This window comes from Gorilla gorilla, chromosome X (genome assembly GCF_029281585.2).
Source record: "Gorilla gorilla gorilla isolate KB3781 chromosome X, NHGRI_mGorGor1-v2.1_pri, whole genome shotgun sequence".
Lineage (NCBI taxonomy): Eukaryota > Metazoa > Chordata > Mammalia > Primates > Hominidae > Gorilla > Gorilla gorilla.
Genome location: NC_073247.2, coordinates 104022429 through 104042483, shown reverse-complemented (window position 1 = coordinate 104042483; position 20055 = coordinate 104022429). Strand labels below are relative to the sequence as shown.

Sequence of the window (20055 nt, the reverse complement as noted above, 5' to 3'; positions counted from 1 at the left end):
AATCCTTATTAACATAGTCTTTCTTACCAACAGGAAAGAAAGGGGCAAGCAAATTAATAATTTTTTCTGTACAACCCATTACAGCATAACTTGAGTGATCTATTCAGTTTAAAATATCTGTTTTTATATGGTACTAAGTATTGCCATAGGTGTTGCTAAAATGATTAATCCTAATTGGAATTATCATGTAGTGATCTGGGAATGTTTATTGCTTTATCTTGATTCTGTCAATTTAATTTTTTTTGCTTAGGAGATCTGGCTCTAGAATTATATTGAGGCTTCAAATCCCAGCTTCACATACTTCTTGGCACTTGACATGAGCTCAATAAATTCAAGCAATAATAGATCTATAGATAGAGAGAGAGACAAATGTTTCCATGACTCTGATTTTTCTAATATCAAGAAGCTATGACTAATTTTGTGTGTCTTTTTAAATTTTGTGAAATAGTGCCAACACTTTAGCATTACAGGAAATAGCATTCAATGTCTCCCAATAATGAAAAACGACAGCAATCTGCCCATAGCTTCCCAGCAGAAATACTGGAACTAATATAATCTAGGGAAGATTTCATTCTAGTTATTCACCATGGTCAAAGTTTGTTTGTTGGTAGTGAAGTTGTGTTGATTTGATAACAAAATTGACCTGCTATCTACTAAACCATCTAGCTCATAAATATCCAGCACTGACCTAAAAAGCATAAATGCTATTTTATTTTAGCATAATTCATTGCAGAGAGCTTAACATAGCATATCATTTTATTATAGTTGTGGCATACCGTTCTTAGCTTTCTTAACTTCATCATATGTAAAATATTCTACCCTCAATGTCAGATAGCTGAACGATACAGGCTTTGCAATGAACTGAATCATTTTGAGTCCTGCAATATATATTAAATTCTATAATTTAAAATTCTACATCTTTTTCAAAGATTGAACTAGGGTATTATTTTTGGAAGATAGTAACTATGTGAGGGTTAAAATCCTGTAGGTTTTGTATTTTTTATCCATTTTTAGGAAAAAATTTTTAAGATGAACACTATAAAACTTGAACTTCAAAGTCAAAAATAAATATCTAACTTAGTCATTTATTAGCTATTTTTACAGATAATTATTTTCTAGACAGCTCCTGTGGAATTAAATAACTCCAAAACATTATTTTAGAACTTCTTATTCCCCCACTCCCTTTTCTCTCCTTCCTCTTATTTTCACTCTTTTGCTTTTCCTCCTTCTCCTCCTCCCTCCTCTGCTCCTCTTCTTGTTTTTCTCATCTTTCTCATTCTTCTTTATCTTCTTCATTTTCCTCATAGTAATTCAGGTCTAAAAAGTTTAAGTGACTTGAATAATGTCTATATCTGAATGTATATGTCATAACTTACCGTAGAATAAGGTCTAAATCTGAACATATATTTCAGTCCCTGAGACACAGTGGGTCTTCCATAAAAGTTTGTTGAATGAATGAATTTTTTTCATATACCATAACGTGTTTTAGAGACAGCAGAGTAGTTCTTATTCTGCTACCAAATTAGTCTAAGAAGAGAATGAAGCCATTGTACAGAATCTAGATGAGTTGAAAATATGAGACTATTAGTATGTCAACATCCACAATTCACTTGTCCTCAGTTTGGACTCTAATGGAAAGAAGCCGTGTGACAAGGAAGTCATAAAACCCAATTTCTGGAGATTACAGCTCCATACCTCATAGTTAAGGACTCTTAAGTTTAATTGATCTTAATTCTTCCTATACATTGTATATCACTAAACCACATTGCTATCTGTTCTTGTTTCATACTGACTAGTTCTATTAATCATATTTCCAGATCCAACTTAGTAAAGATAATCCACATTACATACCCTAATCATGGCAGCTGCCTGGGAATGCTTTTAGTTTCCTTTTTAACTGGCAATTTTTCCCCAGTGCATGTATATGAACACACATAAATTAAAGTCAGGTAGAAATAGAGATGCAACTTTCTGAATGCTTGCCTTTATGAAAACAGTAGTTGTCTGTGTATGTTTCCTGGTGTACTCTTGTGTATGTATGCATGTGTATCTGTGTTTATCAGAAGGACAAATCTGAAATGTAGAATAAGAAAAATGATTCAATATGACCTTTGGTTCAGAAATGAAGAGGGGGTTAAGTTGCTGTGGAGATAAGTAGCAGGATGATGATGCCCAGAAAAGTGCTGAGAGGATGTTAGTCTGTTTAGTTCAATGATTGCAGTTCACAAAGGGCCCTCATTCACTTATCACCACTCAAGTACCATCACCACCACTAAAAGACTTAAGATTCAGCCAGTTGGAACACAGATGCTTCTGCTTAGAATACTGTAGAGGGAACTCATTTTGAACTTTACCATATACTTTAGCAGTTCCTTGATTCATTTGCTGAAAACAATGTTTATTTTTCCTATCTCACTGATTTATTTTGGTATTGATATTAGACTAGATGTCAAGTTTTCCCCACATTTACTACTGTAAATGGTAAAGTTTTCTCCCCAGTTTACTAATGTCATTTTTTAAAAAAAAATTATATTTGATTAATTACATTATGCTTCAAAGGATTTGTTTGTTCAAAGTAACTCAATTGTTTCCTCATTTTCTACCTAGTTTTTATTTAGTTCTACAGCATTGCATGTTTGTATCTCATTTAATTTGGGATATAATTCTCCAGTTTAACTGAATGTGAAAGATTCAGAACTGAACAATAAAGTATACTCATATGTCAGTTAATGACAGAGATATATTCTACTATATATTTATTTATTTATTTATTTATTTGAGATGGAGCCTCACTCTGTTGCCCAGGCTGGAGTTCAGTGGCACAATCTTGGCTCACTGCAACCTCCACCACAGCCTCCTGAGTAGCTGGGATTACAGACGCGCACCACCACGCCCGGCTAATTTTTGTATTTTAGTAGAGACGGGGTTGCACCATGTTGGTCAGGCTGGTCTCAAACTCCTGACCTTATGACTCACCCACCACGGCTTCCCAAAGTATAAGGATTACAGGCGTGAGCCACCGCTCCTGGCTGACAATGGAGATACATTCTAAGAAATGCATCATTAGGCAATGTCTTCATTGTGCAAAAATCATAGAGTATACTTACACAAACTGAAATGATGTAGCCTACTACACACCTAGACCGTGTATGTTTGCATGTGTGCTTTTGTACGTGTATTCATGTGTATGCGTATATGGTATAGCCTATTGCTTTTAGTCTACAAACCTATACAGCATGTTAGCATGTTTCTGTACTGAATGCTGCACATAATTGTAACACAGTGGTAACTATTTGTGTATTGAAACGTATCTAAAAATAGAAAAGGTACAGTAAAAATACAATATTATAATCTTATGGAACAACCCATTGTATATGTGGTCCATCATTGACCAAAACTCATTATGTGGCACATGACTGTACAGGAGAAATTTACCTAATCAAAGTAACAATGGATTTTTGTTATCCTAAATCTATAAGATCTGCAGTTAATTAAGTTGAAATGTCAATATTTTGGACCTTTAAAAACGTGAAAAATATGCTGGGCAAAAACCATTCATATATTGCCAAATACGTACCAACTAATACATAGGCCAAGTAATATATCGCCAAGTAAAAGTTAAATATATTGGCAAGTAAAAGTTAATAGGAGCGTTTGTTTAAAAAGTTTAACATTATGGTTTCTGCCCAACCAACTTTATATAAGTATTATAAAGATAATAACTTGTCAATAAAAATGATACAAAACTATTCTGGAGTTATGCAGCAAACAATTCCCAGAAATCACCTTTATTACAAAACACAAAACAGATCGGAGACAGTTCCTTTAATGCTAGAGATTTAAAAAATTGCATTCAATGCTGACTATGGAAAATACTAAGGGCAGTATTTGTGATTTGCTCCACTACACATTTATTTTCAGGAAATAAATAAAGAGGGTAACCTGTCTTGTTAGTAAAGAGATGCATCGTTTGAAGCATTATGCACTTTGAGAAGAAAACCTAATTCTTAAATCAATGTTTAAAGTATATTTGGACTACAATAGGTTTTATTCATGACAGTAAAACAAGCTGTTAAAGTGTATCTGATAAATATACCAGGCTAAAAGGAATCAAATATAATGGGAAGGAGAATGCTATTTGAACAGAATAAAAATGCAATGGCTTATATGACTGACAAAAGCTAAAAAGAGGCTGGGCATGGTGGCTTACACCTGTAATCCCAGCAGTTTGGGAGGCCGAGGCGGGCGGATCACCTGAGGTTGGGAGTTCGAGACCAGCCTGACCAGCATGTAGAAACCCTGTCTCTACTAAAAATACAAAATTAGCCAGGTGTGGTGGCACACGCCTGTAATCCCAGCTACTCGGAAGGCTAATGCAGGAGACTCGCTTGAACCCAGGAGGCAGAGGTTGCAGTGACCTGAGATCGCACCATTGCACTCCAGCCTGAACAACAAGAGTGCAACTCCATCTCAAAAAAAAAAAAAAAAAAAAAAAACAAAACTGAAAAGAGACTGTCAGGCCTCTGAGACCAAGCCAAACCATCGCATCCCCTGTGACTTGCACGGATACGACCAGATGGCCTGAAGTAACTGAAGAATCACAAAAGAAGTGAAAAGGCCCTGCCCCGCCTTAACTGATGACATTCCACCATTGTGATTTGTTCCTGCCCCACCTTAACTGAGTGATTAACCCTGTGAATTTCCTTCTCCTGGCTCAGAAGCTCCCCCACTGAGCACCTTGTGACCCCCGCCCCTGCCCACCAGAGAACAACCCCTTTTGACTGTAATTTTCCATTACCTTCCCAAATCCTATAAAACAGCCCCACCCTTATCTCCCTTCACTGACTCTCTTTTCGGACTCAGCCCGCCTGCACCCAGGTGAAATAAACAGCCATGTTGCTCACACAAAGCCTGTTTGGTGGTCTCTTCACACGGACGCACATGAAATTTGGTGCCGTGACTCGGATCGGGGGACCTCCCTTAGGAGATCAATCCCCTGTCCTCCTGTTCTTTGCTCCGTGAGAAAGATCCACCTACGACCTCAGGTCCTCAGACCGACCAGCCCAAGAGACATCTCACCAACTTCAAATCCGGTAAGCGGCCTCTTTTTACTCTCTTCTCCAACCTCCTTCACTATCCCTCAACCTCTTTCTCCTTTCAATCTTGGCGCCACACTTCAATCTCTCCCTTCTCTTAATTTCAATTCCTTTCATTTTCTGGTAGAGACAAAGGAGACACATTTTATCCATGGACCCAAAACTCCGGCGCCAGTCACGGACTGGGAAGGCCTTTCCTTGGTGTTTAATCATTGCAGGGACGCCTCTCTGATTATTCACCTATGTTTCAAAGGTGTCAGATGACACAGGGATGCCTGCCTTGGTCCTTCACCCTTAGAGGCAAGTCCTGCTTTTCTGGGGAAGGGGCAAGTACCCCAACCCCTTCTCTCCTTGTCTCTATCTCTTCTCTGCTTTTCTGGGGGAGGGGCAAGTACCCCTCAACCCCGTCTCCTTCACCCTTAGCAGCAAGTCCCGCTTTTCTGGGGGAGGGGCAAGTACCCCTCAACCCCTTCTCCTTCACTCTTAGCAGCAAGTCCCACTTTTCTAGAGAGGTAAGTACCCCAGCCTCGTATCTCTGTGCCCCAATCCCTTATTTCCATGTCCCGACCCCTTATTTCTGTGCCCCGACCCCTTATTTCCATGCCCTGACCCCTTATTTCTGCGCCCCATCCCTTATTTCCAGGCCCTGACCTCTTATCTCTGTGCCCCAACCCCTTTTCCCACTTTTCTAGAAGGTAAGAACCCCCGAACTCCTTCCCTCCATTTCTCTACTCTCTCTTTCCTCTAGGCTTGCTTCCTTCACTATAGGCAACCTTCCACCCTCCATTCCTCCTTCTACTCATTTGGCCTGTGTTCTCAAAAACTTAAAACCTCTTCAACTCACACCTGACCTGAAACCTAAATGTCTTATTTTCTTCTGCAATGCCGCTTGACCCCAATATAAACTTGACAGTAGTTCCAAATAGCCGGAAAATGGCACTTTGAATTTTTCCATCCCACAAGATCTAAATAATTCTTGTTTTAAAATAGGCAAATGGTCTGAGGTGCCTGACGTCCAGGCATTCTTTTACACATCAGTCCCTTCCTAGTCTCTGTGCCCAGTGCAACTCCTCCCAAATCTTCCTTCTTTCCCTCCCCACTGTCCCCTCAGTCCCAACCCCAAGCATCGCTGAGTCTTTCTAATCTTCCTTTTCTACAGACCCATCTGACCTCTCCCCTCCTCACCAGGCCGAGCTAGGTCCCAATTCTTCCACCCTGTAATCTTTTTATTGCCTCCCCTCCTCACACCTGGTCCAGCTTACAGTTTCTTTCTGTGACTAGCCCTCCCCCACCTGCCCAGCAATTTACTCTTAAAAAGGTGGCTGGAGCCAAAGGCATAGTCAAGGTTAATGTTCCTTTTTCTTTATCCCAAATCAGATAGCGTTTAGGCTCTTTATCAAATATAAAAATCCAGCCCAGTTCATGGCTCATTTGGCAGCAACCCTGAGAAGCTTTACAGCCCTAGACCCTAAAAGGTCAAAAGGCCGTCTTATTCTCAATATACATTACCCAATCTGCTCCCGACATTAAATAAAACTCCAAAAATTAGAATCTGGCCCTCAAACCCCACAACAGGACTTGATTAACCTCACCTTCAAGGTGTACAATAATAGAAAAAAGATGCAATTCCTTGCCTCCACTGTGAGACAAACCCCAGCCACATCTCCAGCACACAAGAACTTCCAAATGCCTGACTGAACTGCAGCAGCCAGGCATTCCTCCAGAACCTCCTCCCCCAGGAGCTTGCTACAAGTGCCAGTAATCTGACCACCAGGCCAAGGAATGCCTGCAGCGCAGGATTCCTCCTAAGCCATGTCCCATCTGTGCAGGACCCCACTGGAAATCGGACTGTTCAACTCACCTGGCAGCCACTCCCAGAGCCCCTGGAACTCTGGCCCAAGGCTCTCTGACTGACTCCTTCTTGACTTAGTGGCTAAAGACTGATGCTGACCGATCGCCTCGGAAGCCCCTAGACCATCATGGATGCCGAGCTTCAGGTAACTCTCACAGTGGAAGGTAAGCCCATCCCCTTCTTAATCAATACAGAGGCTACCCACTCCACATTACCTTCTTTTCAAGGGCCTGTTTCCCTTGCCTCCATAACTGTTGTGGGTATTGACAGCCAGGCTTCTAAACCTCTTAAAACTCCCCAACTCTGGTGCCAACTTAGACAATACTCTTTTATGCACTCTTTTTTAGTTATCCCCACCTGCCCAGTTCCCTTATTAGGCCGAGATATTTTAACCAAATTATCTGCTTCCCTGACTATTCCTGGACTATAGCCACATCTCATTGCTGCCCTTCCCAATCCAAAGCCTCCTTTGCATCCTCCTCTTGTATCCCCCCACCTTAACCCACAAGTATAAGATACCTCTACTCCTTCCTTGGGGACTGATCATGCACCCCTTACCATCTCATTAAAACCTAATCACCCTTACCCCGCTCAACGCCAATATCCCATCCCACAGCATGCTGTAAAAGGATTAAAACCTGTTATCACTCGCCTGCTACAGCATGGGCTTCTAAAACCTATAAACTCTCCTTACCATTCCCCCATTTTACCTGTCCTAAAACCAGACAAGGCTTACAAGTTAGTTCAGAATCTGCGCCTTATCAACCAAATTGTTTTGCCTATCCACCCTGTGGTGCCAAACCCATATACTCTCCTATCCTCAATACCTCCCTCTACTACCCATTATTCTGTTCTAGATCTCAAACATGCTTTCTTTACTATTCCTTTGCACCGTTCACTCCAGCCTCTCTTTGTCTTCACTTAGACTGACCCTGACACCCATTAGGCTCGGCAAATTACCTGGGCTGTACTGCCACAAGGCTTCACAGACAGCCCCCATTACTTCAGTCAAGTCCAAATTTCATCCTCATCTGTTACCTATCTCGGCATAATTCTCATAAAAACACAAGTGCTCTCCCTGCTGATTGTGTCCAATTAATCTCCCAAACCTCAATCCCTTACAAAAGAACAACCCTTTCCTTCCTAGGCATGGTTAGTGCGGTCAGAATTCTTACACAAGAGCCAGGACCACACCTTGTAGCCTTTCTGTCCAAACAACTTGACCTTACTGTTTTAGCCTAGCCCTCATGCCTGCGTGCAGAGGCTGCTGCTGCTTTAATACTTTTAGAGGCCCTAAAAATCACAAACTATGTTCAACTCACTCTCTACATTTTTCATAACTTCCAAAATCTATTTTCTTCCTCATACCTGACGCATGTACTTTCTGCTCCCCGGCTCCTTCAGCTGTACTCACTCTTTGTTAAGTCCCACAATTACCATTGTTCCTGGCCCGGACTTCAATCTGGCCTCCCACATTATTCCTGATACCACACCTGACCCCCATGACTGTATCTCTCTGATCCACCTGATATTCACCCCATTTCCCCATATTTCCTTCTTTCCTGTCACTCACCCTAATCACACTTGATTTATTGATGGCAGTTCCACCAGGCCTAATCGCCACACACCAGCAAAGGCAGGCTATGCTATAGTACAAGCCACTAGCCCGCCTCTCAGAACCTCTCATTTCCTTTCCATCGTGGAAATCTATCCTCAAGGAAATAACTTCTCAGTGTTCCATCTGCTATTCTACTACTCCTCAAGGATTATTCAGGCCCCCTCCCTTCCCTACACATCAAGCTCGAGGATTTGCTCCCACCCAGGACTGGCAAATTAGCTTTACTCAACATGCCCTGAGTCAGATAACTAAAATAGCTCTTAGTCTAGGTAGACACTTTCACTGGATAGGTAGAGTCCTTTCCTACAGGGTCTGAGAAGGCCACCGCAGTCATTTCTTCCCTTCTGTCAGACATAATTCCTCAGTTTAGCCTTCCCACCTCTATACAGTCTGACAACAGACCAGCCTTTATTAGTCAAATCAGCCAAGCAGTTTTTCAGGCTCTTAGTATTCAGTGAAACCATTATATCCCTTACCGTCCTCCATCTTCAAGAAAGGTAGAATGGACTAAAGGTCTTTTAAAAACACACCTCACCAAGCTCAGCCACCAACTTAAAGAGGACTGGACAATACTTTTACCACTTTCGCTTCTCAGAATTCAGGCCTGTCCTCAGAATGCTACAAGGTACAGCCCATTTAAGCTCCTGTATAGACGCTCCTTTTTATTAGGCCCCAGTCTCATTTGACACCAGACCAACTTAGACTGTGCCCCAAAAAAACTTGTCATCCCTACTATCTTCTGTCTAGTCATACTCCTATTCACCATTCTCAACTACTCATACATGCCCTGCTCTTGTTTACACTGCCGGTTTACACTGTTTCTCCAAGCCTTCACAGCTGATATCTCCTCGTGCTATCCCCAAACTGCCACTCTTAACTCTTGAAGTAAATAAGTAATCTTTGCTGGCAGGACTATGCTGAATCTCCTTAGGCACTCTCTAATCAGATGCCCTAGGTCCTCCCAATTCTTAGACCTTTTATACCTGTTTTTCTCCTTCTTATTCCATTTAGTTTTTCAATTCATACAAAACCGTATCCAGGCCATCACCAATCATTCTATACGACAAATAATGTTTCCTGTAAAAACCCCACAGTATCACCCCTTACCACAAAATCTTCCTTCAGTTTAATCTCTCCCACTCTAGGTTCCCACACTGCCCCTAATCCCGCTTGAAGCAGCCCTGAGAAACATCGCCCATTCTCTCTCCATACCACCCCCAAAAATTTTTGCCGCCCCAACACTTCAACACTATTTTGTTTTATTTTTCTTATTAATATAAGAAGGCAGGAATGTCAGGCCTCTGAGCCCAAGCCAAGCCATCGCATCCCCTGTGACTTGCACGGATACGACCAGATGGCCTGAAGTAACTGAAGAATCACAAAAGAAGTGAAAAGGCCCTGCCCCGCCTTAACTGATGACATTGCACCATTGTGATTTGTTCCTACCCCACCTTAACTGAGTGATTAACCCTGTGAATTTCCTTCTTCTGGCTCAGAAGCTCCCCCACTGAGCACCTTGTGACCCCCGCCCCTGCCCACCAGAGAACAACCCCCTTTGACTGTAATTTTCCATTACCTTCCCAAATCCTATAAAATGGCCCCACCCCATCTCCCTTCACTGACTCTCTTTTCGGACTCAGTCCGCCTGCACCCAGGTGAAATAAACAGCCATGTTGCTCACACAAAGCCTGTTTGGTGGTCTCTTCACACGGACGTGCATGAAAGAGACCACCAGAACATAAATATATAAATGCTGCAAAACACAAGCATAAACAAGAAAGTAATATATCTAAAACAAAGGTTAGTGAATTTATGGAAGCCGTTACCCCTAAATGAGTAAGCCAGATAGAGAATCTAAGTATACGTAAGTAGAATTTAGTTTTATTCAAGAAGGATATTCTATAGTAGGTTATTATAGGAAATTAAGCTAATTGTATCAAATGGAATTTTTAGTTTACAACCTCTTTTTCTTTCTAGACAATGCGGTCCTTGAATGTCAAAGTGCTACCTCAATTCCTTTAGATACCTTCATCACCAAGCACTGGATTTGACACATAGAAACCATTCCACATATGTTTGTTAAATAAATGACAACACATATTCATTAAATATTTACTAGGTTTCAAGTGGTTTGTTAGACAAAAGCTACAGGAACCTATAAGACTTGTTGAATTATTAATTCTCCATATCCCAACATTAGACTGCAGAATTTACCACTTTATTGTCTCTAATTTAAAGCATAAACATTAATTCTGGAAATTTCTTTTAAGCAATAAAAAAAATTCAAATAAATGAGGAAGATTAGTTTGACAGTGATCTTCAAGGAATGAGCTAGGCAATTGACCAGTATATTTAAAATCCTTTGGTAAAATGCCACCTGATAATTAATTGTCAGAGGCTTGCCTGTGAGATCCCTGTGAGTTAAGCAGGAGACTTGTCCAGCTTAAATATTAAATGTATAACGAGGAACAAATACATGAGAAGTAAATGAACACAAGAAAACCTGCCAAAAATAATATATCTAACTTAGGGGTTACAAAATATGGGATTTATAAATCAGAGTTCTTTTTCATAAATGGCTCAATATCTGACACAGCAACCCCAATATAAATGCCCTTGATAAAAAAAGCAGACATCTAAGTCACTACTACTGAGGACTCCATTTATGTTTTATGTCGAGATACTTTTCCATCCACTTTTACATCCAGATACTTTGTCATAAAAACAGAAAAGATATTGAATCAATACCATCATGTATTGTCGAATTTCATCTGCCTCCATGAGTCTGATCTCCTGATACCATTTCTCTGGACATTAATAAATACTTGTTCTAGTCTTTAAATCATAATGCTTAAGGGACATATATGAAATAAATTGTCTTTAGGATAATAAAGAGTTCTTCATGCTTGAAAGACTAAATTAAAATTCTAATACTTTAATTACTATAAAGCTTACACAATTATGGATATAAAAATATTATGGAAAGCCAGCATCATTGCAAAAGAGCATGTGTTATGCCCAGACCGTTAGTTCCCCAAAGAAGACCACCAGAGTCCAGAGTCAAAGCCAAGCGGCAAGGATCTTTACTACAAGTTCGAACCTGGTCCCTCCATTCCACAGCATACAAGAGGGCCCTGAACAATGCGAGTGTTTGCTTTTTATAGCCTGAAAGTTACAGGGGAACAAAGGAATTCTTTTGGTTCCCGCTCTTTCAGGAAAACTTTGAATGGCTGTCCCCTTATCGGAGACTTTCCTGGTGGTGTTTGCACTGGGCTCAGGAAGTTTGAGAGATATATGGCGATATGTGGTGGGATGGGAGGATGGGATGTGTTTGTACTGGGCTTGTTTGTTTTGAGCCCGGGGCTGAGGAATGTGCTCGGCTCCTTTCACATGGTGATGAGGTTCAGGATATTCCATGCCAAAATATGACTGTAAGAGACAAGAATATTGAAGCAGGAAAATAGGATCTGGAATCAGGGAACATAAGTCTGATTCACACTTCATCTATGACAGGAAATATTCTCTCCATAGGGAGTAGGCCAAGTAAATGACTTTATAACTTACCTCATCCTCTCCATTTACATAGGGCATGCCCCAAGTAACTAATGAGGTTCTCTTGGGGGTACTTAAACCCCTCCAAAAATCTGTAACGGGACCTTTGAGCCCCTATGCTTAGGCCCCCTCCCACATTATGGAGTGTACTTTCATTTTCACTAAACCCCTTCGTTCCTTTCTTGCTTTGTTTGTGCCTTTTTTGCAATTCTTTGTTCAAGATGCCAAGAACCTGAACATCCTGCACTGTTAACAATACGTTACCTCAAAATATGCCTCATTGACACAAAGATTTCTTTAGAGCTGTCATTTTGAGGAACTGCAGACAGAAGAATTTCTGAGAAGTTACCCTTTTGTAAAACAAATTTACAGCTATAAAGGAAATCTCCATTTGTAAGGGTGTTCCCTCCCTGCACCAGGAAGAAAAAGAGAACTGAATTACTGGAGATTCTTAATCAATGAAGAAGGCATTGACTTAAATCTGCACAACAAACATTACCTTTGTTTCATGGTGTTTTTTCTGGCTATCTTATCTTAACTGCACCTTTCTCCACACCCTTCTTTCTTTGCTTCAGAGAATCGTGGTAGTTAAGCCTGAAGTTTAAGACAACTCTTTGAGATCTACTCTAGGGATTTACTCATTTCTCTGGACTATCTTCTGGGAATGGAAAATAAAAACATGGGAGCCCAATTCACTATGCCAAAAGGAAAAAATTAAGCTCAAAGCTGAGTCATGCAAGAAACTGACTTTCCTTTTGTTCCTAAGCAGATAGCTACAGATAAAAGGTTTAATAGCTCCACAGATAGCTACTCCATGTTCACCTTATCTTAGGTAAACTGCTGATTTACTGAGTTTGAGAATAATATATAATTGACTATACCCCTACTTGTTCCTTTTGCTTACAACATGTGGATTCCATAATGAGACCGTATCCTCCCTCTTTCCCCTCCAGCCAGTTCTTCCCCTTTAAATATCAAAGCCTTCAAAATCATCTTTGGAGAAAAGCACAGACCTCCCTCCTAGGCATGTCCTTCACATTGGCAAAGTAAACTTCTAAATTGATTGAGGCCTGTTTCAGATACTTTCTGGTTTACAGATTGGTGACCAATGAAGGGAACTCTTGAGTGGAGGGCTGATATGTTAAGAACGTCCTGTGGTTTGGCCGGGCAGGGTTGGCTCACGCCTGTAATCCCAGCACTTTGGGAGGCTGAGGAGGGCAGATCACTTGAGGTCAGGAGTTCGAGGCCAGCTTGGCCAACATGGTAACACCCGGTCTCTACTAAAAACACACACACAAAAAACAATTAGCTGGGCTTGGTGGTGGGCGCCTGTAATCCCAGCTACTTGGAACAGGAGGCTGAGGCAAGAGAATCACTCAAACCTGGGAGGCTGAGGTTTCAGTGAGCCGAGATGGCACCATTGAACTCCAGCCAGGGGACAGAGCGAGTCTCAAAAAGAAAAAAAAAAAAAAAAAAAGAAAAGGAAGCTAGGAATTGAAAGATACAGAAGGAATATGTACTTAATGAACATGAAGTTACAATCTAGGTGTGAACATTATATTTATGTATACAAATGATTAAAAGAGATCACAGAAGGTTTTATGGAAGAAAAATTTCCAGAAAAATCGAGAGAAAAGCAGTGGTTAAAATATCAAATGTAACAGAAAGTTTGGATGTAGGAAGCAGAAAATCTTGCCCAAATTATAAAAGGGTTATACTTTAATCAGGAGGGGAATGTAATTAATTATAGCAAGGAATATGTGGTGAGAAAATGTAGTTAATAGTGGGGAGATGAGCCCTTCAATTTAGTAGTGAATTACATCAATATCTAGCAAGGGTAGCTGACTTAAGGGGAGGCCTTTTTATTTTATATATTTTTTTTATTGACAAATGACTTTTACATATTTTTAAATATAAAAGGGCAGTGGCATTTAGGAAGGGACTAAAGAGCTAGATATTTCAAGATTTCAGAGGGAATAAATGAGAGGCTAGAAAGGAACTCAGAAATATATTGAGGTTACAAAAATTGTTTCTATCTTAGGATAGTAGGATTTAAAGTAATCTGCTGGTAATGTTATGCCCAGACCATTAGTTGCTCAAAGAAGACCACCAGAGTCCAGAGTCAAAGCCAAGCGGCAAGGATCTTTACTACAAGTTCGAACCTGGTCCTTCCATTCCACAGCATACAAGAGGGCCCTGAACAATGCGAGTGTTTGCTTTTTATAGCCTGAGAGTTACAGGGGAACAAAGGAATTCTTTTGGTTCCCGCTTTTTCAGTAAAACTTTGAACAGCTGTCCTTTTATCGGAGACTTTCCTGGTGGTGTTTGTACTGGGCTCAGGAAGTTTGAGAGATATATGGCGATATGTGGTGAGATGGGAAGATGGGATGTGTTTGTACTGGGCTCAGGAAGTTTGAGAGATATATGGCGATATGTGGTGAGATGGGAAGATGGGATGTGTTTGTACTGGGCTTGTTTGTTTTGAGCCCGGGGCTGAGGAATGTGCCCGGCTCCTTTCAGTAATTCAGGGCTGGAAATTGTGAAAGAAATTCGAAAATAGTTGAAAAGCTTTGGAAAGTCATTCAAAGCATGGGATAGAAAGATAATGAGAGGAGAATAAAAATATTTCAGAACAATAGCTAGATCCCAACTGAAACTTAGTACTATTAATGTGTAGTGAGCTAAATCTTCAGTATAATTTTTTTGATTTTTTAATTTTTCTACATAAATGTGCTCAGTGGCTGTGAAGAATACAGTCTACAAGGGTAATCTACAGTTGGAAAGTGGCACTCCAAACAGAGAAACCAAGGATAACAATGATGAGACAGAATGATAAATATAACCAGGAAGGAATTTTATCAAGTGGGTAAAATGGAGAGGGACTGAGTAATTGGAGAACCTACTGAATGGAAAGCTCAAGTTAACCAGACAGGATAATATAAAGCAGTTAATAAACTTGTGATCTTAAAAAGGGAGGACTATGCTCAAAATTATGGAGACCTTGAAATCATATGAATATAAGATCCAGGGAATGCACATATGTACATATAAGAACCACAGAATTGAGAAATGTAGTATACGAAGATGTAAAACAAAACTGATATTCACCTGTGGTGATGGCTACATTAACAGTTGTAACACTGAATGCCAGTTTGTATTTTTAGTAGAGACGAGGTTGGCCAGACTGATGTTATCGGCCACTGTGCCTGGCTGATAAGTGTAAGTCTTGAACAAGCATGACACTAGCATAGATGGAGAATCCCAAAAGATCAAAGTGTCCTTTACATTATCTGATATTTTTTGCCACTGATCAAATTTTCAGCCATTATCATTGAGTTAAATAAATAACCTATTCCAAAGCAAGAAGCTGTTAAGACCCTATGAAAGGCTTCACAGTGTACCTGCAGTACAATGTCCCTAGAAGAGCATATCTATAGAACATATGTAGGATGAAGGGGAATTAGTTTCCTTAGGTGGTAATGCTAAATTAGAGCTCTTAGTGTGATTTAATTTTTCATAATACTAATTACACCCAGCCTGGCCAACATGGTGAAACCCCGTCTCTACTAAAAAATACAAAAAATTGTTGGGCGTGGTGGCACATATCTGTAATCCCAGCTACTCAGGAGGCTGAGACAGGAGAATTGCTTGAACCTGGGAGGCAGAGGTTGCAGTGAGAGGGGATCACACCACTCTACTCCAGCTTGGTGACAGAGTGAGACTCTGTCTTAAAAAAAAAGAAAAACATACTAATAACACTAAACTAAATGTTTAACAAGGAAAACTGGCAAAAGAAACAGAAGAAATAGCATTTATAATCATGCAGATTTAGCCTCATGCATTTGCTAGTCCAAAAAGTAATAATAGTCCAAATAGTAATATGGGAAAATAATCCTTCTCTAAAATAAGACATGAAAATGTATCTCTTCAGAAATATACCATTAGAATTTGTTTTATTTAGATAACTGAAAAAATCTCAATGTTACTGCTATGGTTTGAATATGTCTCCCAAATTTTATGTGTTAGAAATGTAATCCCCAAATTCACACATTGATGGAAGGTGGGGCCTTTGGGGGGCCATTAGAATTAGATAAAGTCATTAGGGTAGGGCCCCCATGATGGGATTAGTAGCTTTATAAGTACAAGAGACACCTAAGCTGATACACACACTCTTGCCTTCACACCATGTGATGCCTTCCACCATGTTATGATGCAACAAGAAGGTCCTCAGCAGATGCTGGTACCTTGATATTGGACTTCCCAGCCTCCAGCACTGTAAGAAATACATTTCTTATTTTATAAATTACACAGTCTGTGGTATTCTGTGATAGCAACAGAAAATGAGCTAAGATAGTGCCATTCTGCATTCAAAATTCTAAATTATGCTTTTAGGAGAATTTCTGAAGCAGGAACCTCCAAACACGTCTGCATTGTTGTACAAAACAGCAAATGAAGAAATACCTTGGAGACACCAGCAAAGTGGGTATTTTAATATATGTTGGATCAAACATTTTCATTGCTCCCCTCATCTTCATGTAGCCTTGGAGCAAATGATTGTACAAATGTCAGTAGTCTGGCCAATGACAGAGAATGGCTTTTACTTGCTTTGCTACTATAGCTACTCTTTCTATTACCCATTATGTGAGTCTAAAAGAATCTGCTTTTTAATTTACCTCAGGCAGATATAAAGAAATCGGAAATATATTCCTCGGAGAATCTCAGTCAGTTCTGTTTCTGCCATATTCAGTTTAGCACTTTAGTGAACATTCTCTTTAACAAGCCTGGCCATTTGTGCAAACCCTAAGGGCAATTTAGTCTCAGGTTAAGCCAAAGTGGGAAGGGATCTTGAAAAAAAATGTCTACATGGAAATGTTCAGGTTAATGCTAAATAAGGGAAAGCTGGTAGATTGAATAAAAAGAGCAGTTTGTATTCATACGAGGAAATTTTAAAAACTATTAACCAGATTCAAAAAACTGTAATTCCCTTTTTTAGTTGAAAATAAGTAGGCCGGGTGCAGTGGCTCACACCTGTAATCCCAGCACTTTGGGAGGACAAGGTGGGCAGATCACTGGAGGTCAGGAGTTCGAGACCAGCCTGGCCAACATGGTGAAACCTCGTCTCTATTAAAAATACAAAAATTAGCCAGGTGTGGTGGCAGGCGCCTGTAATCCCAGCTAATTGGGAGGCTGAGGCAGGAGAATCATTTGAACCTGGGAGGTAGAGGTTGCAGTGAGCCGAAATCATGCCATTGCACTCCAGCCTGGGGTCAAGAGCAAGACTTCGTCTCAAAATAAAAAAAAAAAAAGAAAATAAGTACTGCTTACACTATTCAATTACAAGTGGCCATGTGTTGAAATTTGTTTTTCCTCCTAATTAGTAATTAACCACGTGGATAACAACTGGTTAAAGAATGAATGAACTATGACATGTGGCATTTGCTTCTTTTCTGCTGTGAATGCCACTAGCTTATCTACAAAATATAACATAATTTTTTAAGAGGGGGTAGAAAAAGTGTCTATCTTTGTAACTTAAACCTCTGATTTGAAATCTAAATATAGGTCCTATTTGGTGAGTACTTTGAAGTCATTTACACTTAAATCTAGAGAAATCATTGAGAAATTATCTTCTTCTTTGATGTTTTAGACTCTAAAAGATAAAGAATTCATCTAGATACTTCATTCTTAGCTAAGATAATGTGTTGCCTTACTTTTTTACAAATGCGAGAACCTTATACTTTCCCATACTCTGAATTAAACTGAACATAAAAGCCATATTTTATAATTCATAAAAAGACTAAAAAGGTGAAGTTCAGGAGTTCAAGAAATGAATTTACCTTTTTATAGAAACATTTGCAATAAATCCCAAGTTAATGAATATTCTGACACTTAATATATTTAAAGTTTATAGCTTCTTGAATTTAATATCCAAAATACCCTTCAAAAGGTATACATAAATGCAATGAACCAAAAATAAAGGACACCAGAGCACAGACCTAATCTCCATAGTATACATTAACAGTATTATATTAGGCAATGTATGGAATGTATATAGACTAGTAAAAATGAGTTAATGATGGGTCTGTAGCATTATTGTAGTTGACAGAAGTAACTTTTTAAAAATTACTATTCCAGAAACATCTTTAGCACCTTTATAACGTTAAATATATTAAATGTTACTTCTAAAACACAATGAAATCACTTATTTTAATATAAAGAAAGTATTTGTTTTACGATTCCAAGTTGTTATCTTTTTAAAGAGAGAATTTCTGGAGACAGATTGCCTGAGTTCAAACCCTGGCTCTTCTACTTGTGAGCTCTGTAACCTTAGGCAAGCCACTTAAGCTCGATGTATCACCATTCCTCATCTGTAAAATAGCCTACAGGATTATTGTGAAGATTAACTGTGTATATATATGTGTATACACATTCCTATATATATGTATGCATACCTATACACATACACACATATATGTATATGTATACACACATGCACAAACATAGAGCGCTTGGAACAGAGTAAGCAGATTTGTATTTTTTTTTATTATGCTTACTTTATTTTAAAAAAGCTAGTGAAAAAAATAATAAACTTCACAGTTGCCCATTTCTAACTCTCTGCTTCGTTTTAACCCAAATTTTGTCAGGTTTTTCCCCTTCCCACGGGCCCCTGAGCTTGGCTTGACACCAAACCTGAGCAACCACTAAAAAAAGTGGAATGTGTCCCAATCATTAGCTTCTCAGGAAATCAGATGACAACAGATACTTTTGGGCCCACTCTCTTGTTGGTCCAGCTTCCTCTTTAAAGATTCTGCTTATCGGCCGGGTGCGGTGGCTCACACACATAATCCCGGCACTTTGGGAGGCTGGGGTGGGAGAAATAGTTGAGCCCAGGAGTTCAAAGCTGCAGTTAGCTGTGATCCATCGTGCCATTGCACTCCAGCCTGAGCAACAGAGCGAGACCCCATCCCCTACCTCCAAAAAAGATTCTGCTTATCTCTGCTTGCTTACCCTTCTTGACCTTATAAAGAAAAGCCTTTTCTGTTGAATTTTGAGATCCTTGCAGATTTTTAACGTCATAACCTTCTCCCTATTGCAATATTCTTTCTTCTGAACAAAGTCTCTCTCTATGTCTGTCCAGATTTGTTTTATTTGACAAAAAAAAAAAAAAAAAAATTGTCCTTCACTAAGAACCTCTTTTTCCATTGGTCCTTATGTCGATTATTTACATGTTGAAGTGTTTTATGTTGAAATGTCATGACTTAGGAGTTTCCTGACCTGGAACATAGGTTCTTCCCAGAGTTCTATATGCAGGAGCCTAACTTGTAAAACAAAGACATGTCCTTATTTATATTCACTAAGCTAGAAAAATATTTCCAACATTCCTCTTCTTCAAAATTTCAATGTTGAACTAACTGAGCCACAAGTTCATTTCCAAATTCACCAGAATGGTTAAGAATGTTAGAACACAAAATCCCCAAATCTGTAGACCTTCTCTCTCTTTCATTCTCTCTCTCTCTTTCTCTAAATATACACATAATATAATATAAATACATGTTTTATACACACACCCACACACATATAATCACACCGTACATAGTAGCAGCCAGTGACATTTTACTACCCTTGCTTCCTTCCTTTTAACTGGAGATCTTGTCTATGAACTTTTGTCTTCTGGGAGGAGCTGACTTTCAAAACTTCATCACTCCAAGGCCACAGTGATAGTATGATTCAGAGAGGCAATTGAAAGCACTCCGAAAGATATATTGATTTACAACTCTCTGATGCTGTTATTTTAGTTTATCTCTCAAACATTAATGAAAATCCCTTTTGGCATTGTATTCAAACTCCATTTTCCATTAATTCTCACACTTGATAAAGACATCCAAGGTGAACAGATTACTTTCCGGCATAGCTTAGACAACTCTCTGGCAAGCGCTTTT

The 20055-nt window shown here is 39.5% G+C and overlaps 1 protein-coding gene across 1 annotated transcript in view; it reads right to left on the bottom strand.

Annotated features, from left to right (window-relative positions):
• The window catches only part of PCDH11X (protocadherin 11 X-linked), an 840422-nt gene that overhangs the window by 337722 nt on the left and 482645 nt on the right, over positions 1-20055 (bottom strand). The window lies entirely within an intron of this gene.